The 27,620-nt window shown below is 46.9% G+C and overlaps 1 long non-coding RNA gene across 1 annotated transcript; it reads left to right on the top strand.

The window, feature by feature from the left end:
- The first annotated feature begins 13,768 nt into the window (after positions 1 to 13,768).
- LOC129782807 (uncharacterized) lies at positions 13,769 to 17,640 on the top strand. The gene is made up of 3 exons (XR_008744934.1): positions 13,769 to 14,041; positions 15,191 to 15,331; positions 17,532 to 17,640. It is a non-coding gene; the product is annotated as an uncharacterized LOC129782807 (long non-coding RNA).
- The last annotated feature ends 9,980 nt before the right edge of the window (positions 17,641 to 27,620 follow it).

A 27,620-nucleotide genomic window follows, 5' to 3' on the forward strand; every position in this document is an offset into this window, starting at 1 on the left:
AGCTGGAGTCCCTTTGAATCCCACCAAGTGAGGAGGAAAACATAAATTAACACTCCCCTTCAAACCCTCAGGCGCACAGGTCTCTTCCACAGCAAAACAGCCTGTGCATCTTCCAGAAAAACTGGAGGATTGATGGAAAACACTTAGATTTAAATTGACTTACTGTCCAAAGTGGTATTTTAGTCCCTCTTGCATTTGTTCAGGCAGAACATGATGGTGTGTCTCTGGATAATTTTCCACCTGCCTGTTTTGAATATCAGATGGAAGCATTTAGCTGGTGAACTGGAATGGTGCCGAATTTTGCAGGAGCCTTTTCTCCTGAGTTCTGCTGTTTTCGTAACTACTTAGACAGAATTATCCAAGCATGCTCCTGGCTGGCACAGGGTAAATGCTGAGCAACACAACATGAGGTGACTCTTCATATGTCAACACGATTCCATAGTTAATGTCAAGGAACAAGCTATACTAGAGCTTATTTAACTGTAATTCACAGGTTCTCAAAGGGCCAGAAGGAGATTTGATGTTAGATGAACCTACAGAATGACACTGGCCTGTCAGCAAAGTCATTTCAGAAACTGAAAAAAATGATTCACACCATTTTCTTGCTGGATTGCTGTGCAGCGTATAACAGTGTGCGTGGCAACCTTATTGCTGAACATGACTGAAAGCCTCTTCTTTTCTTAAGCATCCTGTAATAAGGTGGAAGTGGGGGTTAATTCAGCCAGGTAATGCACTTTGAAGTTACTGAATCTGTTAAGTGTTTAGCTGTATAATATATGCACATTGGATACTGGTGTTAGGACTCATGGTTGGCTCACGTATTTGTTCCTTGTCCTGTTTGATTGGTGTTAATCCTGAGGAAGGAGGTAGTGGTGCTGGCAGCTCCTTTCCCTAGTGAAAAATGGGTATCATTAGCTTCATTCTCACATGTGGCTGGTACCTCCACAGTGCAAGAATTTGTTAGCTTAAAGCTTCTCTCTAAATAGGTGACAACTCTTCTCTGATAAGCTGTGGCTGCCCTGCATGTGAGACCCTGACACCAAATAAACAGTGCTGGCATCAGATAATTCTGTTTAGAATGCCGTGGCCTTAGAAGTACCCTATCTTTTGAAATGCAATGTTTTTTTCATGGGTTGTTTATATCTTCCTGCAGCGACTTCATGTCCTCTCATAGTTCTTCACTGTCTATGAAAGCTTAAATCACTGATCCTAGAAAGTATTTACAGGATTGGATTTCTTTTTCTAGGGCTTTTGGGGGATGACTTACCTATAATTCTCCTGAAGTCTGCAGGAGTGCTGATGGGCAAAACAGAGCTTACAATCATTATGTAGCATTTCTGGAAAAGGCTTCACTTGATGGTGTGTTCTCAGAATGAATGTTGTGGTCAATGAGATAGCGTTGGGAAATGACACAGATGTTCTCATGCTCAAAGTGTAAAACCTTAGGTGCACTGGCCTTGAAGCATTATGGAGATTTCTGCTTACTCTCATGAAAACATAGAGTGCAAACTGCCATTGTAAAGACCACGACCTTTTGCAATTTGAGGGAAGACCTATTATTTGGGCTGGAAACCTCTGATGCTTAGGAAGCTGTGAGATTGAAGCTGGCTGTGTGAAATCACAGAGTGCATCACCTGTAGAATAGAAAGCACCAAAAAGCTGAGAGTTTTGAAACTGTTTATCTAAGTTTCTTGCATGGCCCCTCTTATCACAGCATCGCAGCACCTCCCAGATGGTAACAGTTTTATCTTCTTACCAACACCCTCACAGGGTTTCTATCCCTATTTTACAGTTAGGAGACCCAAGTGCAGGCGCTGAGTGATATGCCCAATGGCACTTGGGGTTTCTGTGGCAGATCAAGGAATGAAGCTCAACTTTCCCATGCCCCAGGCTAATTCCTTAACCCCGTGGGATCCTCCTGGATATGAGCAGAATGGCTTAGCAAAACACAGCAGCATGTGGAAATAATGCTCAAATGCAGTACGGGGAGCCCATCCTGGACTCTAAAAATATAAGTATCAGCATTTAAGTCTTGGTCTCTTGGAGCAAGTTGATGGTAGTTAATGGTGCGCAGTGGAGAGCTGAAGTTGGCTCTGGAGCAGGCAGAATAGAGTGCATCAGGCAAGGTTTATTAGTGTGGGTATAGCGCCGTGCTGACCGGGCTGTGCCACCCTGGGGGCTGAGATGAGCTGCTGTGCATAACGCTGGGTGTGTGTCTCTTGCTGCCCATGCAGAGCAACTGGCATTTCAGGCTCTGTCATCATCTTGGGCCAGAGCTGCATCTCTTTGGCGGCTGGCAGGTCAGTGGATTCTCCAGTGCTGTTTGCCCTTGAGAAGGCCCTAGCTCACAAATCTGCTTTGCAAAAGCTCACTTCAAGAATGGATCTAGCAGTTTCAGCGTGCAAGCTGCCAATTGCCCATGAGTTAATCTGCTCCTCCCTTAATATTTCCCTTCCATCCCTTGATCCCTGCTTTTCCCGTTCCTACAGCTACGGAATACCTTCATTGTAACAAAATGTTTTAGAATCACTAAATGTTGTTGTAGGGGAATGAATAATGCAGGGGAAAAGTGAATATTTAGTGGGTCCAGGTTATTATCTAATAACTGTCTGCTTCATTCATTGATGATATTTAAACTATTTAAAATTGCAGCACCTAATAAATGCTACTAAATAGTAGCCCAGAACTTGATTGCAATAATCCATCAGGGAATGTGTTTCAAAATGTCAACATTTCTCAGCAGTTAGCTGGAAAACTAGTTCTTAGCCTGAGTGTTGGATTAATCTGGTGTTTCAGATACTACTGGGTGTGTTAGATGCTAATTCTGAAACAATGACTGCATTTCCTTTCTTAGTCTGCATGACACCATTGTACCAAAGCCCCTTTTAGGAGGCCAGAGTAATAATGCATAAACAGGTAACCAGCCTTAGCCTGAAACCTACGGCTTTGGTTAGAAGGGTAGGTGAGGTTGCAGGATGAAAGGAAGGTGAAGATGAGCACAGGAGGCAGCAATCTCCATTGGCTGCCTGCCTACTCTGCCTGCCTGCCACTACTGTTCACGGTGGTTTCGCTGAACAGGCGAACTGGTGTGCTGTCAGTTGGGAATGCTGTCAGCTCCTCAAAACCTTGGTTTCTGAGTGCTTGCTCTCCTATGCACACTCAGCAAGTCTCCAGTATAAGCAAAAAACCCCTTTCATTGTCACTATAAGGCAGGCAGCGCATCACCAAGTCCTCATCTAAGAAGATCCTAGATGAGTGTCTCATTTGCATGTCTAACAAAGCCTTGGGTAATCACCAAGAGGACGCTGGACTCAGTTAAAAGACTTGGACAATAGCACTAGGTATTTGGAAAGAGGCATTTGTGTAGGGTGATTCCTAGATCTGCCTCAGATTTTAGTTTGCGCACTTGTCTTGCAAAAGGATGTTGCAGCAGCTTTACAACATATCTGGAAATTCCAGATTTTTGCGGAAGGCTTGGGATCGGGAGCTGGGAGGTCTGGAATACCCTACAGTTTGTTTTCTCAAGCACTCTTCTGTAGCTAAAACAGCATCAGGAGTGCAAGGTCTTCTCTGAGCAGCAGTGGAGGGGAGGAATAACTGGAGGGTTGCTCGCACAGCAGAGCTCACCAAGGGAGATCCCAAGTTCAGATCTGGCTGCTTGCTGCAACCTTGTTATGACATTATGCAAAGTCCTTTGAAGGTTTCCTCTTGGCAGAGCCTGCCACGCTGTCACAGAAGTAAAGCAGGGAACAGTCTAAATGTTGTTAGGCATTGTAAAGCAGTCAGAATGCTGGCTGCAGAATTATCCTATTTGCTGTATGGTGAGTGGTGCAGCAGAGGACTTGAAGAGCCTGGCTCTGGCCTTGAGATGCAAATGAAAATAAGCAAAGATGGGTTAAGCTGTCTGGAGAACTGGGAGATGAGCATAGTGCAGTTATTATACAGAACGATCCATTTTTCTGAAGTTCACAAAGCATTTTTCTAGCTGCAGCACAACAATCTCCATTTCCTCTTTTTTAAATCTCATGAGTCACAGGTATGGTTTTGCTTTTATCTGCCACTGTGTATTACCAGTAGCTCATGACTTTATCCCAAGGTGACTGCCCACATCTGGGTCTGGTCATGGTCTGACTGTGGAGGTGACAGTGGTGTGTGGCTATGAAACTCTCTGGGCTTAATTTCCTGCCATTCCCCCTCACTTGGGAGTGTCACATCCTCCAGCGGACCCCAGCACAGAGATTCTTAGCTTCACAGAGACATCTTTCACACCTCAAACCATCTAATTCCCCATCATATGCTTCTCATCCTTACCTTTCCTGATAAAATATGTCCCAAACTTCTCCATCCATGTTTCTTCTCTCTGACTATCAAGCTCTGAGGAAAGTCCATGGGAGAAATCCCATGGGTGGCTGAAACCATTGCATCACCCTCCTTGTTAAATTTTGATTTACATCTCTGCAGAATGGGTAGCATTCCTTAGAAACAGCAACGTGTTTTCTTCAGCATCCCAGCCGTTTTAAAAAAAAATTGGACTGAAATGTTTTGGGCAACGCTTCATTTATAAACATTTTGGTTTGTGTTTTCTTTCTGCCATCCACTAAATTATGAACATTTTCTGTAACAGGACGTCCCTCTGCAAGTTTTCCAGACAATGTAATGTGGTGCTCGGAGCAAGTATCTCAGTGTCTTTCTGTTTGTGCTAAGCTGTTCCTCTCCTTGCAGACTAAAAAGCCTTCCACAGAGCAGAGAGGTGATGACTGTGCTGGGAATGCCCCCTTTTCTCAGAAAACCTCCTGATCTTTCATCACCTCACAGGGAGATTTCAGAGGGATTACTCTGACTCAAGCTATGCCCTTCCAGCACTGGGAATCCTCTATTTTCATTATGGGCAAAAATGACCATTTCTAGGGGGAATGATTTGAAGTAGGTATTGAATTCTCCTCCTTCCTGAACCAGCTTTAATAAACAGCAGGATACAAACACAAATTGCTTAGCGCTCATTGAAAGACAACTGAATAAATGCCTTTAAAAAGCCAAGCCACCACTATGAGCTTCAGTTGTGCTGTAGCTCCTGGTGGTCCCATTGTGTGGGATTGTGAGTTTAGCTGAGAGCGAGCGTTGTTTCATTATGAGGTAGTTTGCCTGGGAGACACTTCAAATTCATTAAAGCTGACAATTTACCCTGCTGATTGCGATAGCTGAGCTGCTGGCGCGTGTGTGCTTAGTGTCGCTGGACCAAGTGAAAGGTGGCTGTACTGCGTAGCACAGGCACCTCTCCCTCTCCTGCACTCCCCAAGCAGGAGAAGATTTCATTTTTTTCAGATATAGTCCACGTTTTCTCTCTTCTTAAATTATGAGCTTAGAAGGAAGTTGCCATAGCCCTGCAGTTCACGACCATTATAATTGCTGTCGTGCAATTGTGTAACATTATGTTCTTTTTAGTAATCAAACCTTATGCTGCTTTTTGCTGCTGTTGCCTGAGAATAATCATAGGTCGGTGTTTAAATGGTACAAATTTGGTTCTGGGTTGGTGCCTCATCCTGCGCTATTGCTGATTCTGTGGATTTGCTGCATACGCACCGCAGGGGTGTAATAGACGGCTCTTTGTGGCAGGCTGGCAGTGCTCTGTTGTGCCAGGTGCTCTGTTTTTAACAAGAGTGGGGGGTTTAATTTTTTTTTAGAAGAATGACTGAATTAGCTCATAACCTGTAATCGGTATTAATTCCTTTGAATAGCCTTGAGTGAGTTATAGCTGATTACTGTTGTCTGACCCTAGTTAAGTCCATTTCTAGAAAACGCTTTGTGTGACTTTGTGTATACAGCTGAAAGGAATGCAGCTTTCCCCTAATTACATACTGGTAATGCAAGAGGAGACATTTCTAGTTCTGCTTCTGAAAGTATTTCCTTTGAGCCCTGATGAGCCAGTGATAGCAGTAACCTCTGAAACCGTTTTGAAAAGGAGAGAAAAGGCAGGAACTAATACAGTTTCATCACTTGAAGCCTTGCATAGATTGTAGCAGCAATTGAGCCATCAGTAAGTCACTGGGGATCATATCTTTAAAATGCTCTGTATTTTAATAAGATTAAGGTGATTCAGGTCTTTGCCAGCCTTTTCAAAGCCAGCGCTGTAACTGGTGGTCAGCTCAGGCATCTCTGTGCTGAGAAGCAAAGAACTGAAGATTCATGTGTTTAAAATGAAGAAATCGCCCAACATTTTTATGTGTGAAATACTGCCTTAGAGGTATACAACAATTACCCCCCATATAAGCAAGCCACATTTCCTAATCAGCTATGCCTATCTGATTTTTCTACAGCCTTTGTTCTCAGCTTTTTAATTTTGTTTACATCTCCTGTCAGGACCATGAAGGCATTTCTTACTGTAGGTGCTGCAAATACAATGAATTTCTTACAGAAGTGAGTTCAATTGTCAATACCATTTATTACAGTATTAGTTAAGGAGTTGTGAATAAATCAAAAGGATTAACATTATCTCTTGGGTAGAATAGAGGAACAGAACATTATATTGTTCATCTATCACTGATGAACAATATTTTTCCAACCTTTCATTTCTAGAAGTGAAAATGTGTTTCCCTAAAGTGGGTTCTTTTCTGTGCGTTTGAACTGGTAACACATTTTTTACCATTTAATTATGGAAAACTGTGTTTAAATCACCATTATATTTTCCTATAGGTAAATACTACTTTATTTAAATATATTTGGGATGCTGTGTCAATGCATTTAACACTTCCTGAGTTGAGCATTTCATTCATGAATTATTCTCTTGAAAGCAATCAGACAAAAGGAAAAGAATATATATGAATTCTTGAGCTGGGTTACAAAGATAATCCTGTGTTAGCTCTGGGCAAAGGGCATTTGTGTGGACATTTACTGAACCTCAGCTGACCTGTGGCAACTGCTACTCATTACAGAGCAGCAACATCCCTGCACTTAACAGACCTACAATGCAGCCAGTGGTGAATATATTATTGCACAGTAGCCCCCCTGGTTTAGCTGATCAAAGAGGTTAGGAGATGCCTTGACTGTGGTCTTAGAGCACTTGTGTATGGAAGAAATTTCTAATAGGAGGTGGCGCTTCATTCGAGCAGGAAAGGTTACAGTGGAAACAAGAGTCAGCTTAATTAGAGCTGGAGGACTTGAAGCAAGGAAGTCAGGTAACCTTGGAACAGTAATTCAAGGACAAGTTGAATTTTCCATCTTTCAAGTCTTTCTGTTGAGTCTGCATATTTCCCTGAGGATGGGTCATAGCTCAGTCAGGAGTTATGGGCTTGAGGCAGAAGCTGTGTGGTGTGGTGTGCAGAAGGTCAGGTGAGACAGTTGTTAAGATCTCCCTGGGCTGTTAAAGCCTATGGATTCCAGTGAGAGTTATTGCAGATTCACCATAGCTGGGCTTCAACTTGGTGTAATTTAAGTGCCAAATACTGCATGTCTAAGATACCTTATAAGTGAAGAAGTGATATAGCAGTGCTGCTCTATGGCTCATTTATGACATGGCATATAATGCTATATAAATAGTGTGGCCAGCAGGACTAGGACAGTGACCGTCCCCCTGCACTCGGCACTGGTGAAGCTGCACCTTGAATCCTGGGTTCAGTTTTGGGCCCCCCACTACAAGACAGGCACTGAGGTGCTGGAGCATGTCCAGAGCCGGGCAATGGGGCTGGGGAAGGGTCTGGAGCACAAGTCTGATGAGGAGCAGCTGAGGGAACTGGGGGTTGTTGAGCCTGGAGAAAAGAAGACTCGGGGGACCTTACTGCTCCCTCCAGCGGCCTGACAGGAGGCTGTAGCCAGGTGCGTGTTGGTCTCTGCTCCCAGGTAACAAGTGATAGGACAAGAGGAAACAGCCTCAAGTTGCTCCAGGGGAGGTTTGGATTGTATACTGGGAAAGATTTCTTCACTGAAAGGGTGGTAAAGCATTGGAATAGACTGCCCAGGAAGGTGGTGGAATCACCACCACTGGAGATGTTTAAAAAACACGTAGATGAGGTGCTTAGTGACATGGTTTAGTGATGGACTTGGCAGTGCTGGGTTATCGGATGGACTTGATGATCTCAAAGGTCTTTTCCAACCTAAATGATTCTGTAATTCTATGATTCTATGCTGAAGTCTTGGTCTTTAGCCTGTATCAGGTTATAGCATGGCATTGGAGTTAAGCCAAGGTGGGATTCACAAGGTTCTGGTTCTGTCACAGGCTTTCTATTTGACCTGGGCTAAGCTCCACCTTTGCTTCATTTACTTTTCCAGTATCCAACGTGAAACACTCATGTGTCCTGCAACAGATAACTAACTGATACAGACCACAGCTCAAATAAATTCCAACTTTTACATCTTCAGAGCTTCTGCAAGGCAGTGAAAGTTCCCAGAAATGTATTTTCAGTCCTTCTGATTTTGAGCAGCACAGAAGCTGGGCAGTTCTTTTATTGAATCTGGATATAATTTGCATAATCCCCACAGTACAATTCAGTGATATTTCAGTCCCTAAAAGAGTGACATGAATGGCACACGAAATGTGCTTATTTCTTTAAAGTGCCATTTAAAAATAACTTGTTATTAGGACTGTGTCCAAAAAACACAGGATTTAAAAATAACTCTCTGTTCATGAGAATGGATTGGCAGTAGCAATGTTATAGGTTAGATATTTTTGTGTGTGTGTGTGTGCATGCCCTCTCCGATAATCAGCCCTGGCTTTCTGTGACGGCCGCAGAGACATGGTGCCCTTGGTCCTGCGTTGTTTTTCTCTGTGTCTTGGAAACTCAAAGGTCTCTACAGACATCTTTGAAGAATGCCTCAATAATGGCCTTGAAAACCTGCACCCCAGCAAAATACACCAAGCAGGGGCTCTGCTGTACCAAACACGTCGCATCCATGGAGAAGGCTCTTCTCTTGCTGAATGGGTCCTGCTGTGCAGGGGAATATGAAAGATGCCCTCAAAAATCAACCTTTCAGGTTACAGTACAGATGGAGTGAGGCTGAAAATGAATTTCAGCTTTCAAGTGACTTTATGCTGTCTCCTTGATTGACTTGCCAGTTTTAATACTGTAAATTGGGGGATTGCGTGTAATGCATTCATGCCATCCTTGTCTGGAATGAAGCAGGAACATAATTTATGGGGATATTCTCATCTCAGCCTTTGAGGAATTAGCTTCAATTAACTCTGTTGGGAATTGCATGTGTCGGGTGTCAGAAAGCCATCAAGTTTTCTTTAGAAATGCCGGCTGCTGTATGAGCTTCATTCTTTGGCTGTCTGAGGGGCTTTAGCAATGGATAAGGATTCAAAGCTTGGGAAATGCAGATCTGTGTGACCAAGTTTCACAGGGTTAATGCCACGCACAGATGATGGACAGGACCATAGCTGAAAGCATTGCAGGTTGTTATAATTTATAGCCCTCCAGCACGGGTGAGAGAGGGTTTGGGGAGAGTACAGTAGCTTGTGAACCCAGAGTGCTGAAAGAGCAAATACACCAGCAGACACAGGCCGTAAAATAAGATCTCTCTGGATAAATCTTTCTGACATCCATAAGAATTAGAAAGGACATCAATTTCAGGCGGAGTGTGGCCAGTACTGCAGAATGCGAGATCTTTAGGCTGTGGTTTGTGTGTGCTGCTGCCCAATTTGAGGGCAGCCCTAGAGCAAGTGGGGTGGTAAGTGTGTGGGAGCAGGGTGCCAGCAGTTTGTGGTGTTCGAGTGCTGTGGCAAAGACCATCGTGGTGGTGTGTCACTCCTGGGTCCTGCTCAGAGACCATGCGACTGGCAGCTGAGGGGAGGTGGTTAAGTCAGACTTTTTCAGGACAGAAGAAAAATAATGGCTTTGGAGAAAGAAGCCTTCTGGAAGAAGCGCACCTGACCTCCTTTCTGTTTGCAAGATGAGAGCACGCCAGGGAGCATTTCCCCTTGTCAGACGTTGCAGACTCAGATGGGAGAAGCTTGCCGTCGGATTAAACCTGAGACCTGGTGCCTCTCACCTGTGTGATGCTGCTTGCCAGCCTCGCTGAGATGTGAAGGACGCACGGCCTGCCAGACTTCATTAGGCAGCCGTATCAAAATACAGCACCGGAGAGCCATGAGGTTCAAACAGCCCCAGCGATGCTCCCTGCACCTCAGCTTGCCAGTGGTGACTCTGTAATTCCGCTATCAAGCATCAATTTAAATCTGAGAAGAGGGGAGGGTGCTTATTTTCACTTTTAGCACACATTCCTCAGCACTCTTCTGACTCCTGTGCTAGTGGAGACAGAATCAGGCAAAGATGTCTGGTGCTTCTTGAAAGACAAAAATCCCCCCTCTTCCCTCACACCCCTGATTATCACTTCATTATCTAGCAGCCGCTCGCCAGATCAGACACTGAAGTCATTTTGCGGCCGTCACTGGCAAACCGTTTCCCAGCGATGCATTTATATCTAAATGGCTAATTCTCTATCCACAGCTTATCCCGAAGATTAAAAAACCAACCCAGCTAGATCTGAGCAAATCCAAAGCAGGAATCCTAATCAGTTCTGTCGCTAAAAGTGCATTAGTATGGCACAAGAGAGAGCATGGCTTTCTTCCAGCAGATGCAACAATCACAGCTCATTTGGGCGGGGAATTTTTCTACTGCTGTGTATTGACACAAAGGAGCACTTAGCTTGATAATGCTTCCTGGCTGCTGCCACGATCTGAATATTAAGAACAAATTAAGGTGTAAGATTAAACTCTGGAAGTTGTTACCTGTTCACAGTGAGGTAGCAGTTGCTTCTTTAGTTTTTTCACACCAAAATATTGGCTGTCAGCACTTGGGAGTTTAAAAATAAAATTAAGCTCCTACCTTATGCAGGAAACAATTAGGATCTCAAGTCTCCTGTAATATTTCTGCTACGGAATTTCTAATCTGCAATTAAATCTGTCATGGGTTGTAATATGACTGACTGCAGTCCCCATGAACTCCAGCTCCCTCGTCAGCGTGGTTTACTCATGCAGGCAGTTCAAAGTGGCACGCATACAGCAGCTTGCATAAATTGAAAGCCAGCTCAAAGTTCGTCAGGGCTACAAAAATCCGGAGGCTGGGGAGGCTGATGCTGCTGTCAGTTGTGGGTATTGCTGTGCACTGGGTCTCTGCTGCCAAGGCTGTGCAGTGTCTGGGATGGCCAGCATTGCAACTGGGGTGGCCAGTGTTGTGCACTGTGACCACGATCACATCAACGACGAAACATAAATGTCTGTGCTGTCATGGGGAAAGGGAAAGGAGGCAGCAATTGTTCCAGTTTCCCAAAGGGCAAGCTGCATGGAGACTGAGTTAGCAGTGAGTAAACTCTGTTTGCCTACACGTACCCTTAGCATCAGTATTGACTGCCATAATTGCAGGGGGACATGTGGGTGGGATGAAAGAGGTGTCTCTTGGCTTACAGACAGTGCTGGTGGTAAATCTGGCTGAACATGGTCCCTTTATAAATAATCTCAGTGCTAAATGCAGTGTAGTCAAACCTGCAGTCACTGTGGAACTGGGAGGAACTGAGAGAAATGAGCAACAGAGGAGATCAAGGCTTGCTTTGGAAATACTTAAGCTAAATAACATGGCCAAAAATAACCTTCTCTTTAAGGAGATGGGGAAGTTGGAAAAAGCATGGAGAAATTTTGGTGGAAGATCATATGAAAGGTGAATTCTAGAAGACAGCAGCAAACCTGCTGGGTGGTGAGCTTGGTTATATGTGCAGATACCCTGTGCTGGGGACAACAAGAGCTGCAAGTCCTTCTCTGCTGAGCTTGTCTGGTCCCACCCAGCAGGTCTGTGTCCCCTTCTTGGCATCTGCCCAAGGAGATGCGGTGTCGAGTGGCAGGAATTCAGAGAATAGCACCGGCAGCATGCTGGAGCTGGAGAGACTGATTTATGTGGTGATGCTGACAGTGAGCTATGCGCATAGCTTAGCTAAGCACCCGTCTCGACATCGGATGAAGAGTAGGAGAGAGATTAGGCAAGAGCCTGCAGTCATTTGAAAGTCTGAAGTGCTGGTGAGGAAGAAGGGATATTTTAGGTGGTGAGAGATATAATGAAGAAAACAGTGGTGTGGTTAAGAAAAAAAGAAAGTGTGATGAGGACATCTATTAAGGCATTAAATAACTTTTTAAGGGGAATGAGTGGAGCCCCATAGCATGAAATCTGGATACTACAGTACAAGTGTACTGTCAGAAATTGTCCCGTGATGAGGATGGAAAGAAATTAAGAAGTTTCCTCCCCTCTGCTTTGAAGGAGTGCCTTGCACTGTCCTGTCCTACCCAGCGGTAACAGAAGATTGCTTGTTCTTAGCAGCTCTCTGATAACACTGAACGAAAAAATTTCCATCCAAAAATACTGAGGTGACTTGGAAAGAGATGTCCTCTAGCTGAGCAACACATCGATGATACATCAGTTATGGTTTCCAGGCTGAGCTGGAGCACTTGTGACTTTAGCCTCCCCAGGGATACTGTATCTAGATTAAATGAGCTTTCTTCCCAAATTCCTTTTGGAAACGTGACCATTGTGTCAATAATGGGCAAGAGTCACTACAAATGCTACCAGCCACGCAGTAGCTCAGCATTTCTTCCAGCGATACAGATTTGCTGAGGCTACTGGAAATGAGCAGCTGGATTGGGAAATGCAGGAAATGTATTAGTGTGTGGCCAGGCAGCAGCCTAGCAAATCTTGCCAAAATCTCCCTGGCTGCCTGGGCTTTTCCTCTGTATATTCTGTCCTTTCATCTTCATTAACCTTTTATAATTCCGTCTGATTACTGCAACATTCCCACAATTTCCTACCAGAATCACTTTAATAGCTTTGTTACGGGCAGCCAATATATTCGTTGGTCATTGCAGAGTTGTTAGCATCTAAGAGAGTGATTGAGATGGGATGGAGCTATCTGTGAGCAATGCTGACTGCCGAACCACCGTCACCACCACCGAGGTGGCGAGGAATGTATGTTAGAGGGGAGCAGGAGGAGGAATGCATGTTAGAGGGGAGTGGGAGCACATTAACAGCAATCACCATACAAAATGCACCTTGGTGGGTCTCCCTGATGGCTGAAAACGTAGGGAGAAATTCAACAGCTTCTGGAACTCATCGAACCACTGCATAAGTTGCCAGCTTTGCTCTTTTGCAACTGATTTTTGGGGCCAAGTTTAAAACAAGAACAACAAAAAAGCCCTCGAAAAATGTTCCTGTTTAAGAGTTTGGAGAAGATGCTTGTCAGCTGCTGCAGTCTTTGTGAGCCTGGGTGTGGCTTTTTTGGGTATAATTCAGAAATTTCCATTGTCTAGCAGATAGCTAGGGCATTAAATTGTCACGGATCACATCTTTTTCATCACACGTGCACAAACCTGGAAGATTAATTATACTCCCTTTTGTAAAATGCAGTATCCCAAGTGATTAGGGAAGAAATGAATCAAGAATATGAATTTAAGTACCTAAAAGCAACACAGCCATAGCTTGACTTGAAAGAAAACAGCTGCCAAGAAAAACAGTGAGGGAAAAATGTGGAGCAGCGTCTCTGAGGCTGGGGGAGGGAAGAGGACTCAGGATGCTCCCAGAAGAGTGTTTAGATTGACCTGAGGCCCTGACACCTTCAGATGGGATTTCATCAGCTCTCTTATACTGAGCTGGGTGAAACTCTCAGAGTTTCTGTAAGGGACAGGCCAGCTAAGCTGTGGCTTTTGCAGTAGATGGTGTTTCCCCTTTCAGTTAGGACTCCAAAAATTCTCACATGTTGGTGATTGCAGCTTTACAGCTAAGGTTCAGTGAGTCTTTGCTGGTGTTAAAGGGAAAAGAGAGCAACTTTTTCTTCCTTTGCATTTCAAGGGCTCTGTGAGAGGAGATGCATTGAGGAATGGGAGTGTGAGCCCTCCTATCAAGGGCTCCCGTGCAGGGTGTTGGTATATCAGTGCAACCGCTAGCAGGGCACGTTTGTTCAGTAGGTGCATCAGCAGTGGGGCAGACGTGCGCTACTGTCCACAGTCACAGTGGTGACCTCCAGAAGAGGAGCTGCAGCTACGTGGGTGGAAAATGTGCTTTGCTTGGTGGAGGTGAGTCATGTTGCAAGGTGCTGTTGTATGCAGAAGCAATGGTCCATGTTGAAGGTGGGGGGAGCATTGAGTGAGAATCACCACAAATGATGAAATTCATATTCAGATCAGTTATATCTTCAGGCAGATGTTGGAGCATGTCATTTTGGTCCAGTATGTGCTTGGTCTGTTTTTATAACTATGCCTCTTTTTCTGACCTCCTGCAAGAACAATCTTTGAAAGAACATTAAAAATGGAAAAATGCCGCAAAACAGTCTTGCAGACATGTGCCAGCCCAGAGGTGGGAGTAGGATACTGGGGCTGTTAGCAGTAGACAAGTCGTGCTGCAAAATATTGCTGGGGTCTCATGGTGCCTGGCCCTGGTGCCCCTGCTGAGACCTGCCCTATTTTCATGCTACCACCAGTTTGCCAACAAATGAGCCATATCATCGGCTCCTTCCAGCACCATCACCAGCTATGCTTTGTGCATTATGGCCAACCACTGACTCTTTGTTTTTTCCCAAACAAGCTGCTGATGTTTGTCTAGAAAAGAGATGCAAATGCAGCAGAGCCAGAGTGGGAGACATAACCGTCTCCAGATGTGTGCTACGAGCAGGATGGGAATGAACTGTTCCCTGTGTCTGCCGGGGACAGGAAAGTGGCTGGGCTTAAACTTCAGTGAGGGACATCTAAATCCAGGAAAAGCTTTGAAGAGTGAAAAGGAGAGAGTCTCGGGAAGCAGCTGCCCAGGAAGACCGGAATTTTGGCCAATGGGTATTTTTAGCACTGTGTCGGGCAATAAGCTGTGTAATTTGACCCTGCCTTGGGGGATGAACTAGGAGGCCACTCAAGGTCCCTTATGGCCCCATTTGCTGTACTGTATTTATTTATTTGTGTTTACGTAACATTTAAAGGCTCTTTTTGGGGGCTTGTGGGTATATGTTTCTGTGCACATGCATATGAGCAAGGGGCAGGGAGTTCACAGTGTGACCGGGCATATATATCAGAGTGCTTATCAGTAATGATACACAGACAAGGGAGTTATAAAGCTCTCATTTTAGAGAAGAGCAAGGTTTTGAATGTGTTTCCATGGAAAGCAGTGAGTGGGGAGAAGGACTGGTGGAAGTCCCACACTCCTTTCCCTGCCCTCTCCCATCCTTGTTTTCCCAGGGCTTATCTCACCCCAGCTCCAGGACTGGCGGGACCCCTCTGAGAGCTGATTTAACTCCCAAGGATGGGAGAACACCAACCCGACCAGGGCCCAGGCACTCGTCCTGAGTTAATGAACTGAGATGGCTTGGGGAAAGTCTGGTGAGCATCACAGCCTGGGGAGGGAGGAGTGGGGTAGCCAGCTGGAAACTGGGGGAGATGCGGGAGACTCCCTAAGGCTCTATTGGCAAAACTCAGTGGCAAAAATGACTTGCCAAGACCACAGAAAGCTGTGTGTGACAGAGTTTTTACCTATGCATTTTCCTCTATGAGCTGCATTTTAGGAAGAAGCAATGTCAGAAAGCAGTGTTGTCTGTTGTCTTCAGTTATTTCTACACCAGAATGTCTAGTGCAGATATTTGGAGGGTTTGTGTGAGCAGCTCAGGCAGGCTGTGCTCTAGTGAAGCTGTACAGCTCGTCCCAGCAGTGCCTGCTGCCAGCTCTGCACAGAGGTGCTGGCAAGCTCTTGCGAAGCACTTTGGGATGAAAATCACAATCTGTGATTGTAACACATCAGCCTTCTTAAACACAGAGAACAAAAAAAGGAAAGAGAAGAAAGAGATCTTTTTCTTCCTCCTGGGAGGAGCTCTTATCTGATTTCTGATGATTGTTTTAGTGTCTGTGCTATTTTTGTAGCTGGAAGTGCAGTCTGCAAAAGAGCAAGCAATGCTGAGAACCTCCGAGAAATTCATTATGGAAGTAGGAGGCCAAAAGTTGAGCAGGGACATGGAAAGCAAACAACCGTATGCTTTGCTGCCTCTGAATTTGATCTCTCTCTGAAGTCCTACCAGCCGTATGGCTCCTGAGCTCGGAGACAGCTGGGCTGGAGCAAAGAGCCTTGACACAGAGGTCTGCTAGGCAAGATAAAGTTACTTGAGCATCTCTGCTGCCTAACATGTCACATTTTGGACTCCACTATTGATTTCTAGGGCTTGGGATCCTTATGAACACCAATCTATAGATCAAAATTAAATCCTGACCTTTTGGTAAGTGACGGTGCTGAGCTGCAGCGTTCAACTTGTTACCACTTCACTGCTCCTGCTCTCCAGGTTGGCCATCTGTATGCAGCTGCCCACTGCTCCCCTGAAATGTCAGAGGGAAGTGACTCAGAGAAATGGGCCCCTCTTTACTGCTTTTCCAAAATGGTGAGGGGTGCTACAATAAATGTGTTTCACTCCTGCTCACTCAGAAAAAAAGGGGAGAGCTGCCAATTTGGGTTTTTTTCACACAGCATCTAAGAATCATGTGTTTGAAAATCTTACAGAAGGTGGTTTTTTTTCCCCTTTTCTTCTTCTTTTATTTTTTCTTTTATGCACAATCCAAAGCATTGATCTCTTGATGTATGGCTGCTGACAGGTGCCCATCTGGTCCCCTGGAAGCCCATCTTTCATGCCTCTTCTCTTCTAGCATGTGAGATGGGGTGAAGCAACGTCAAGCTGGCATGTATGTTCATGGCACAGCAGAGCAGCTCTGCTGAGTATCTGCAGCCGAATGGGATGTGTGATGCAAGATTGCATCTCTCCACAGGCGGTTGTCATGCAACTGAATCTTCTCATCCTTGCCAGTGTCAGAAACATTGCTGTCTGCATTGCCTGTGCACACAGGGAAGGGGGAGAAGAAAAATAACACTGCTGCAAAGGCAAGCATGTGTTCATCATGCACGTGAATGCTGTGGCCCTGTCTTTGTTGGGAGTGGGAAATCCAAGCACTGCTAGCAGGGAAGAGGTTAAATTTTGATAGCGTTTCTATTAAGCCTGGAAAAGTTTGACCTCTGCCTGTTCTTTACTTCTAACTGAATTTGGGAGATTATGACAAAGACTGTGTAGGCGTGTTCCCAGTATTTAGTTTCCAAAAGATGGAAATATCATCTTCCTTGACCCTCGGTGGTTTTAGCAGTGGGAGCAGGAGCATCGCGTTCTTGGCGTAGGGGCCTCGGTGCAGGCTGAAAGCCCCCAGCTCCTGCACCCTGCCTTGCTCCCGCCGGTGCCTGGCGTAGGGGCCTCGGTGCAGGCTGAAAGCCCCCAGCTCCTGCACCCTGCCTTGCTCCCGCCGGTGCCGCAGCCTCCTGGCTGCACGGCTGATGGCAGGGCAGGGTTTGCCCTAATTATGCCGGAAGGGCAGGGGCAGGAGGCAAAACTTGCTGCATCTTGCTCTCCTGCTGGAAGTGATTTATGGCATTTTGGGGGTCATGGAGAAGCCAAAGCGTGTGCATGCACTTTCCCTCCCTCCTTTTCTCTGTGTATATATAAATATACTTGAATGCTGCTACTGCTGGCTTCTGAACGTATTAATACTTGTTTAGCTCTGGATTCATCCCACCCTAAATTTGCCCGAGGTCCTGACTCCGGAGCACAGACATCCTCGGGCTCCCTCTGTTGTCGATGGAGTGAAGCACCTGCAGAAGGTGGCCCAGCTGCCAGGTGAGTGGTTCGTACATTGCTTCTTAAGCCACACCAGCAAAGCACCTGCAGGCAGCTGGGAAGGGTCTGGACCCGCGTGTCCTGCGTGGCCGGGAGCCTTGGCCAGCCCTGCTGCACGCCGGGGGCCCCAGACTGGACACAGCTGCAGGAGGGGTCTCACCAGAGCGGAGCAGAGGGGCAGAATCCCCTCCCTGGACCCGCTGGCCACGCCGCTGGTGATGCAGCGCAGGGTACGGTTGGCTTTCCGGGCTGGGCCATGCTGAGCTCCTCGTCCACCAACACCCCCGAGCCTTCCTCAGGGCTGCTCTCGATCCGTTCTCTGCCCAGCCTGTGTCTGTGCTTGGGATTGCCCCCACCCACGTGTGGGACCTTGCACTTGGCCTTGTTGAACTTCATAAGGCTCACATGGGCCCACCTCTCAAGGCTGTCGAGGTCCCTCTGGATGGCCAGGTTAGGGTAGAAGCAGAGGAGCTCATGCTTGCCTGGACTGGCTGGAGAAGGCTGAGGTTCTGAAAGCATATACCCCAAAGCCCTGTGACACCCCCTTGTCTGTTGCTTCACGGTAAAGGAGAGTTGGAAGAAGGGCAGTGAGATGCCTTTGCAGAAGGCTCTGGGGTGACTCCTCTGCAGCGGGAAGCTGTCAGCCCAAATCCAATGAGCTGGTGGTGGGCCCATCTTGCATCCGCTCAGGAAGGGGAGCTGGCATTTCAAGAGTGAGGAAAAATGAAACAGCGAGGAGAGATGAGAGATAGGGCAGGACACACCTTGAGATGAAAGATGCGTGGTTTGTGCTTGAGGAATAGTGACGTTCCATGGAGAGGAGGATTTATTTCTTCATTAACTTGGTGCCTGAACAAGTTTATCTTGAAGCACTGAACAAGTGTCATTAATGTTTCCTTTGAGCAAACAAGGCTCTTTGATAATGCCTACCCTCTTTTGACCTTTATTTTAATTTTGAACGCTACTAATTAACACCGATCATTCATTCAAACACTAAACTGGTTGTTCCTGCTAAATGCAAAGCAAATGCTTTGTGGTCAGGAGCAAAATGGGGGCAGGCTCCTGTAGGGAAACTCCAGGGTTGGTGGGACACTACGCAAACCAGGGACTGTTGTGTTCAAACAGGGGAATTTCCTCTCTGGTCCCTGGGGAGTAGCTGGGAATAACACATCCCATAGGAAAGGAGAGGGAGCTCTCAGCAAATGGCCTGTGGAGGCAGCGCCAGGACTTAGGACCATGTAAATACAGTTTTTAATATTTTCTTCTGAAGTGTCTGGTTTTCAGCTCCATTGGCAAGTGTGTTTGGTGGCTGCTGAAGAACACAGTTTTGCTCTGCTACCAACCCCCTTCTGGTCACTGCTTGGAGTGCTGACCAAGGATGTGCTGCCTCTTGTCAGGGGGGATGATTCTCCATGCCCAGAGGAAGGTAGGAAGTTTCATCTGCCCTGTGCACTGATCTCAGCCTGCTCTCCGGAGAAAACCTGCCCACCAACCCCATCAAAAATCCTCACACCTGTGCTTGAAGGCTGCCTTCACTCAATTTGTCTGAAATACAGGCAGAGATGGGGGGATCGGCTGGTGACAGAGGGTCTCTGTGGCCAGATATGGGCTGTGTTTTGGGGAGGAGGAAGCAGTTTTACCAAGGGGTGACCAGGGACCAGGGTTTCCTTTCTCTGCACAAGTCCTGCCCTGGTGTTTTCTCACTTGGAGAACTAATGGCGAGTGAGATCTCTTAATGAGAGACGTGCTCCCTGGTGCACCCATAATGGGGTTGATGGTGGCGTGAAGGAGGAACTGGGCATTTGCGCACATTTCCTACATAGGTTTAAGGGACAAAACAGGATTCTGGGCCCCAACTTGAAACAGGCCCCCCTGTTTCATATGAGTATGAGTAACCACTGTGGCTCGGCAGACTGTGGCAAGGAGATAGAGGCTGGGGAGTTGGAGGTCAGATTCTTCTTTTGGATACAGCAGCACAATCCTTGATGCATCACAGCCAGCGGGGTCAGTTCGGTGGTATCTGCAGACTGGGCTGAGGGCCCAGTGTATGCCTCTTATGGGACTGGAAACAACTCTACCAGGGCTTTAGTTTCCCTTCTGAGGAATGGGGCTACCAGACTTCCTTGCAGAGAGTCCTGGATCTCCATCATGAAAGTGCTTGTTATCTCAGATCTCAGAGAGCTGTGTGGGCTCACTCCCCCTCCATGAAGCATGTGTGCCCACAGCTCTCTCCCAAAATGCTTAGCTATTTTACCATCTTTGGCCCATTTCCTGGAAAGAAGGAGCAAATGTGACTGACTGAAAACTTAGCAGCATCAGAAGCACTATTGAATGACAGGGCCCATCTATTTTGGTCTAACAATGACTGCATTATCTAGCAGTCTGCCATCATTGTGGTCCCATGGTATTTCTAACACAAGCAAGGAAAGATAAAGCATCCACTGGCACTGGCAATGAATGTCGAGCCTGTAACAGCTTCCAGAGCAGTCCAGCAGATATAAATGTGACTTCCTAGCTTCCACACACCAACAGCTTGGCTCAGTGAAATAAAACCTCTTTTCTAGCCTCCATGAGATTTTTTAGCACCCATGGAGCAATCCATTTTGTGCAACTCCCTATCTGCTAGAAACTCAACTTGCCTTTTGGCACACCACCTTCAGCCTGTAAGTCCTATGAGCCTGATTTTAGGCAGCATAGTAAAGCAGGATAGTTTAAGCGTTTCATTCAGGAGCTTCACCACATCAGAGGGCAATGAATGAATCACGTACATTCCTTTATCTGATGGTGTGTTTATATAAAAGGAGCGACATGCAGCAAGGAACTTGCTGTTGCAAGAGAATTTGTGTTTACATAAATCTCCAGCCCACAGATTTTTATTATTATTTTTTCCCCTGCCATTCCCTGTATGTAAAATCCTCATTGGGAGCTATTTAAAAACCATCAGCATTCAAACAGTCTACAAACTGAAGCTAGGAAGGGGAATGACATGCACAACTGCAAAGGGATGCAGCGTTTAGGGAGCTGGTCTTATGGCTCTGCAAGAAATTTTCTGTAAGTGTTTTGGTTTTTTTTTAATGCAGAAAGGAAAGTGTATGTTAAATCTCCATTAAGATGCCCATACCTAAGGAAATCTGCAGCATACTATCTCCACTCCTGGCAAGAATTAATCAGTTTATTATGCATCAAGAAAATGCTGCTGGCCTTGACCTGCACCAGGGGTGTGAAGCAGAGAGGGTCCCAGATCTGCAATGACACTTAAATGTCCCAAAAGCCTTGAGATCAGTCTCTGAAACCCCATTGATTTATGTGATTTGGCTGACTCCTGATCCCTACCCTGGCATCTTACTTCAAACACCTCCCATCAAAACGACTCCTGTACCCTCCATTTCAGAGGCTCTTGCACACAAGATGACACATTTACCAAGCCAGGCACTGCAAGGTTGGGGAATACTGGAAGTGACTTTGCTCAGGCAGCCATAATTTCCTCTCCCCGCCCATGGTTTTCCCCTAGGTCTGCCTGGGATGACCTGTCTCTCACTCATGGTTTCCTTGCCTGGTCCTGCCATTGCATCCTACCCAAATCCAGGTTTTAATTTTCCTCCATATGCTTATGCTTTCATGAGCAGAGTTAGAATGGGAAAAAATTACCCCACTCATCAAATCTGGGGCCGAAAGCTCATTCCTGCTACAGAGACTCAGTCATTTCCCACCCCTTGCTTTCTGCAGCAGGGAAGGTCAAAGAAAAGGCCATCAGAGTGCTTCAGGGTGCGTTAAATCAGGCAGTTTTCCCAATCCTGTGTATGAGGCACATGAATCATCGTCTGCAACAGCCAACAGTTTTGATCCCCACCTCAAGGAAATGCTGTGTGCAGGGAGCACCGGCCAGGGCACATGAAAACAGGGTTTGTGACTTGGAGATGTCCAGCAGCCTTACAGACTGGCAGCCCAGTCCTCAGCTCTATGTGTTGCATGGCTGAAATCTGTGCCCTGGGCACACATGCGTGCCCTGGTTGTCCTGCTGCAGCACAGGTGCAATGGGTATACCAATAGGCTTGTCTTCTTGATTACCCTGATTTCCCTCATGTATCCTTTGGATCTCATTCCCATTATGCAGGAGTGGCAGAGTCTGACCCTATCAGCAGCAGGAGGCCAATGGTAACATCCAGCATGGGCATGGGGCTCTCCTCTGCCTCTCTTTCCCCTGTAAAACTGCAGATTGCTCCCAGGGTTATTCCCTTCCTCACCCATGCTGCAAACAGGGGCAGAAGCCATGTGCAAACGTTGTGGCTATAAATGCTCCTGGTGAGCACCATGGTCTGATATCTGACCACAAAGTGCCTTGTGCAAAGTGGCAACGGCAGGAATCCAGAGCCCCCAGTGTGGTCACACCCCTGTCTCACAGCAAAGCCTTTCTCTGGGCAGCCCCTTGCTTTCCCTGCGGATCACTAGCCACCACTTAACAACATTTGTCCTCCTAATGAACACAGCGGTGGGAAGCCTCCAGTCCTGGGACCTGCCTCTTTTGTGGGTGAGGCTGACAGTGTGGCTACAACAGATGGTCTGGAAAATCCCCTTTGATGGAGCAACCTCTCCTCCCCACAACTTGCTTGGATATTTTTGCAATAGGGAGCCTCTGCTTCTGCATTACCAATGGAGGACAATGTCAGTCCTATGCCCCTTTTCTGGTTGTGTCCCTTGCACTTGCTTGGAGGGTAGTCCTGCCACAAGGAGCAGTGCCCTTCCCAAGTCTTATGCCAGACTCAGCCTAGTTCTGGGAAAACCCTTTGGCTTGCACGTCACTAAGTGCTGGCCTGGAGCCTTTGTTTGCAGGATGCTGAATACATCTGGCGCTGCGTGCGTGGGTTTCGATTATGGTGGTGATAGTTTATCATCAGCTACTTAACCCTGCCTCAGAGTAGCATGTTGTACTGCCCCAGGTTACTCTGTTCACTGGGGCTGCTCCAGGGAATAGCAGCTTGTGCATGCAGACATCATTACAGGCAAGCTCGTGTGTGCGGCAACATGCAATAGCTGGGTTGCGCTAATGGGTTGTGCCTATTATTAACATTACAGTGGCACTCGAGGCTCCAGCTGGGATTGGCATTTGGTGCTGTGCAGGTACTTGGGAAAGAAATTTTGACTCAGCGTAAGCAGTAAGTAGTTGACGATGGGGGTTTGTGAGGGGTTTGTGGTGTGGGTGTCTGTGAGCTGATCATTGCCCTACAGAGGTTTGGCTGGAAGTTTTTCTGTGCTAGAAGGAGGCTACACAAATGCCTGAGCTGGCGGCAGGACGGAGTCTCTGTCTGCTCCCATTGCAGGGGTCCAGACTCTCCTCGATGGTCTGGGAAGGGAAGGGAAAGCAAAGATGCAAAGGCTACTTGCTCTGCTGGGAAGAGATCTTTTCAGTGGTGGGGCAGTGTGGTGACTTGTTGGGCAGAACAGCTCAGTCAGTGCATCTCAGGCTTCACCCCTTTGAAGCTGGGCTGCAGGTTCAAAAGGAAATCAGATAGAAGGAGGCAGCAGGGAGCCCTCCCAGCAGTGGTGCAAAGGAGGTGGGGACAAGAGCAGGAGCAGTGAGGAGAAAAGAGGGAAGCAGTGAAAATGAAAAAATATTAAACTAGGTTATTCCTGTGGAGGGTTTTGAGGCACTTGTTTGTGTGAGGATCCAACCAGAGACATGCTTCGGCAGATGCTTTGCACTGTGCTCTCCAGCCTCTCTGCTGGCTGCAGCCATCTCAGTAGTATCTCCTGCAAGCTGTAGAGAAGAGAATCTGTTTCATCCCAAGCAACAGGTGATTCATCTCTCAACCAGGCTCCTTGCATGTCTCCCAGGCACCCCACCAGCAGCGTGGATTCAGCAAGACCGGGGGTCAGCCTAGCCTCCTCCAAAGCCAAGTCAACCCTTGGATTGCCACATCCAGCCGGGAAAGTGTTGCAACATCCGGAGAGCGATTAGGGATGAGGATGCCAAGGAATGTGCTCAACACTGGATTGCTCTGTGCTGGGGCAGGGGAGGTGTTTATTAAAAAGCCCAGCTTGGGTGAGAGCCCTTTGCTTGCCACAGGAGGGGAGGGAAGCCTTGGAATATTGAAGATTTTCTATTTGCCTTGAAAATAAAAAACCCAGCCCTTTTCCACTGTGTTTCCACAACTACATAGACATAAACATACAAATTCCAAGGTTATTTCTGATGGATTTCTTTAATGCTCAGTACAAGCTGTTTCCGGAGTCGAAGCATTGCTAGGGAAGGCTCGTTCCAGCAGAGGTTGCCCTTAAGAGTGCTATTTTTTGAGGCAGAGCCTTTTTTTTTTTTTTTTCTTTTTGCGCTAAGCTGTACTGAGCTGGAAAACATGGGGGCTTGTGATTTCAGGGTCTAATCCACTTGTTCAAACTATGGCAGGGAAAGCAGATATTCAGGGCAATTTTAATGGCTGGAGCAGCTGGGTCATAAATAACCCATGTAGAACTGAGTCTAATTTTTCCCTGAGCAGGATGCTCCCGCAGATGTGACAATTAATCACAGTGATCAGCGTTTCTGTACAAGAATTTCCAGATAAATTGAAATGATAGGTTCTTGCTCTTTCAAGAGGTTGACTCAGAGATTCAGTCTGGAAGCTTAACACTTAGTATTTCCCCAGAAACGAGGATACTGAAAGAGAGAAATTATGATGTGGGAAATGTCTCCTGGACTTGCAGTATGAAAGCTGCAGCTGGGTTTTCTTGGAAATACCTTTGCAGTTGCCATGGCATTTATTGTGCCTATAAAAGGTCCTCCAGGTGATGCTCTTTGACGTTAGAACTACTAAGTACAAAGGGAAGCAGGTTAATTGGATTTCTTTGAAAGGTGAAACGCAAGAGGACCCAGGCTGATAAGGAGTTGTAGTTTTTCCACAAAGAGTTTGCAAGCTGAGCATCTCAAAACTCACTTATACCATGAATGCCCTTGTGTACTGCTGCCTGAGCAGTGAGTTCCCAATTTGCTGTTGGCAGGTAGACAGGCAAGAAGAAAATGCTACAGAAGTGGCCATTTTTCTCTGCATATCTCCTTGAAAACTACCTCAGAGGGGGCTGGTGGGCCCTCCCAAGGACAACTGCACAGCAGACCTGAGGGCAAGCATAAGCAGGCAGGGATGCCACATGCTGTGTGTAAAGGGTGGGCTTCAGGGGCAGATTTCCTACCATTATGTATTTACCATTGTAATGAGCTGTTCAGTGCTGCTGGACTATGTGCTGCTTGGCAGACAACAGTCCAGGTCAATGACACCTGGATTAACGTTGTCTGCTTGGTGTTTTCATGTCCTGGACCACCAGACCTTGCTGCTCAAGCCATGTTGCTCCGGTTCTCAGCCTTGCACTGACCCCTGTTTTAGGCTCTGCACTGAGCCCATGGATCTTCTGAGCCACCTCCAGCATGGGGGTTGCACGGACCTGTTGGGATCCATGGTGGTTTGGAGTGGAACTGTCTGTGGGGTGTCTTGTTCTGCTGTCTGGTTTTGGGATGCTCCTTCTCCTGAGAGCATTGAGGCTGTGTGGCTTTTGGGTGTGAGCTGCCTTGGCACCAGTGGTCTGGCTATCAACAGGGACTGGTGATACTGGGGAGGAAAGCAGCACAGAAACGTCATTGCTGCAAGAGCTATGTTGGGACCTTGGAGAAATTTTACTACTTTTATCCATGCTTCTCTTATGTGAACCATCCTGGGTGGCTGTGCAGCAGTTCCTGGAGTACAGACTTTGCTGATCAGGGGATGCTGCAGGTCCAGGTCATGAGGGAGCAAAGATGCCACTCTTGGTCTTGGGATCAATCCTGAAGTCTGTTCCTGGCTGGGGAAGAGGCTGATTTACTTTGGGCATGTAGCTTGCAGCCTTTTGCCCAGCCTCCTCCTCCTCCATCAAACATTGGCCTGCCCGGGAGCTCCACTGTTCATGAAGGGGCTGGAGAAAGGCTTGGACCACGATTGGGAGTTTCCCCATCCTGCCCACCCACTTCGACCTGTCAGTTTAATCTTGTCAGGCAGAGATTGCCTCCCTCTGGGACTGATCATATCATGCAATCATGAGTCACCCAGGCAGGTTAGGATTTATTAGTGTGCTGGTCTCTCCAAGAGGCTGTATTTTACAAGCCTGAGTCAGTGGAAGGGGAAAAGAAATTTCTCTTCTTCCTAGTTGTGAGCCCACCCACAGGAGCTCGCAGCAAGGAGGGGTAAGGGGAACCTGGATCCCATGCTGAAGGCATCTCCTCAGCTGGGTCCCCAGCCCCAGAGCTGCCACGGGAATCTGAGGATAGGAAATTCGTGCCTGAGGTGCCTGCACTGTCCTCAGCCTCTGGGCCACATCTGCACCTTCATCCACTGTCAAGATCTGCTCTCGAAGGGAATAGGCGCGCAGTCCTTGTGAGCATCTGTTGGGATTGCAGATGTGAGATTTTTGCTTGGCTGTCAACTTCCGAGAAGCAGAAGAGCTGTGGTTAATGGCACAAGAAACAGGGAGCTTCCATTACCATTTGCCCCGTGCCACATCCCTCCTGCTGCTCTGGGATGCAGCAACATGTGCCTGGATAACCCCAGGTATGAAACAGACCAACGTGGGTGAATTAATGTGTGGAGTCAAAAAAACAGTAGATAATCCCTACACATAAATATGTGTGTTTTTTTCTCTTTACATGCCAATGTTTTTCTTTAGAAGCCCAATAATGACATCTACACTTGGGATTTTCCATGCTGCTGAGAGCCATCAGGTTTGATTAGCAGTGTAAGTGCCTGCTGAAATTAAAATTAACAGCAGTTAGAAAATGACCTGAGTGATGAGACAAGATAAAAACCTTCTAAGCAAAAGCATTTTTGTGAATGAAATGAGATGGAGAAAACTCCTGGTTTTCTTCCAGGATCGTGTGCAGGATTCTTCTAATTTTTCATGCTTCTTTGCTGCTTTGTGTCTTCCCGTGGTGACCCTCACATTGCTTGGCTGCCACTGGACTCTGACAGACAATTTCACAGCCATTAATTGAATATTGACATGTGACAAATGCTTCATGGTAAAGCCATCCTGCCTTGACTCTTGACCTGACTTAAAGAAGTGCAAGACATGGAATACCTCAGCACCAGAATGAAGGTAATCCTTCACGTTGGCTTGTGAGCAGCCTGCCAGACTCCAACATGAGGGCCAGGTCCTCCGCCACTGCCGGAGATGTGGGAGGCCCTTTTGCGGCTTCTCTGGAGGTAAGAATGTCAAGAAGGTGCAATTACATCCAATTGTTCCAGCCCGCATTGGCCAGGTTGGGCCTGTGGGCAATGCTGCTGAGCTGGCAGTGAGCGGCAGGTCATGTCACTGCTTGCGCTCCACCGGCCTCAGTTTTAACTTGTTCAATCCCTGTGGCCATGAGCAAGATTAGAGGGTTTTGCAGGCATGGCAGTGTGCTGGAGCTGCACTGCCTCTGCCCAGCCCCTGGCTGAGCAGGAGCCTAGGAGCTTCCTGCAAGCGTGCCAGTGCTGGTGAGACTGCTCCACTGCTTCACGATTGCCACCCTTCGAGTTCTGTAGCTCTGGATTGCCAGTTTGAATGTCTTCAGCCCAAACTTGCAGCTGTGTGACATCATTCTACTTCCGCTGGTTGGGAGAGGCTCTGATACTGGAAACTGTCTCTTCTTGCAACACCTACAGGCTTCAATGTCAGCACCTTTGAACTTTCTGTTGCATTAGCCGAGAAGATTGATTTTCTAACCTCTCTCTTAAAACCAGTTTCTTCCCTTTATTAGAGCTCTTCCTTGAACTATTTAAACTTTACATTTATTTTTTTTTTAAGTGAGAACCCCAGGCATGTATGTTTCTGCAGCAGCAAATGGTGAATGGGCTGTTCCCCCTCTTGGCATCCCACATATATCCACGTCCCGAGACCCTGTTTGCTCTCTGGATGTCAGCAAGAAGAACACACCACGAATCACCAGCCAGGCCCACATCTAGTCATTCAGTGGAAAT

Source organism: Falco peregrinus, chromosome 1 (assembly GCF_023634155.1).
Source record: "Falco peregrinus isolate bFalPer1 chromosome 1, bFalPer1.pri, whole genome shotgun sequence".
In the NCBI taxonomy this organism is placed as follows: domain Eukaryota; kingdom Metazoa; phylum Chordata; class Aves; order Falconiformes; family Falconidae; genus Falco; species Falco peregrinus.